Source organism: Penaeus monodon, chromosome 30, assembly GCF_015228065.2.
Source record: "Penaeus monodon isolate SGIC_2016 chromosome 30, NSTDA_Pmon_1, whole genome shotgun sequence".
Classification (NCBI taxonomy): Eukaryota; Metazoa; Arthropoda; class Malacostraca; order Decapoda; family Penaeidae; genus Penaeus; species Penaeus monodon.
In genome coordinates this window covers 26,883,198-26,883,510 of record NC_051415.1, presented here as the reverse complement: position 1 = coordinate 26,883,510, position 313 = coordinate 26,883,198, and the positions used below count along the sequence as shown (strand labels likewise).

The window sequence follows — 313 nt, the reverse complement described above, 5'->3', positions numbered from 1 at the left end:
CATGTATGTATTTGATGTTCAAATGAAAGAGCTGATCTACTATTAAAATAATGAAGATAATAAGAATAGATCTAAGAATAAATACGAAGAAGAAAAGAGGCTAAACCCGCTAACAGATAACGCTACGATCACGCTCGCCAGTTTCCTGAAGTTCATCATGTTCCTTTTCTTTTCGTCTTTCACGGTGCATTACGTACATGCGAATATCGGCTTCGTGTGTTCATTCAGGGAAGGAGACTAAGGGATAGAGGGGGGGAGACAGAAAAAGGGAGGGAGGGAGAGAGGGGGGGAGGAGGGGAAGGAGAGAGGGAAC

The 313-nt window shown here is 43.5% G+C and overlaps 1 protein-coding gene across 1 annotated transcript in view; it reads right to left on the bottom strand.

The window, feature by feature from the left end:
* LOC119592679 overlaps positions 1-313 on the bottom strand; it is an 83,398-nt gene that overhangs the window by 3,799 nt on the left and 79,286 nt on the right. The window lies entirely within an intron of this gene.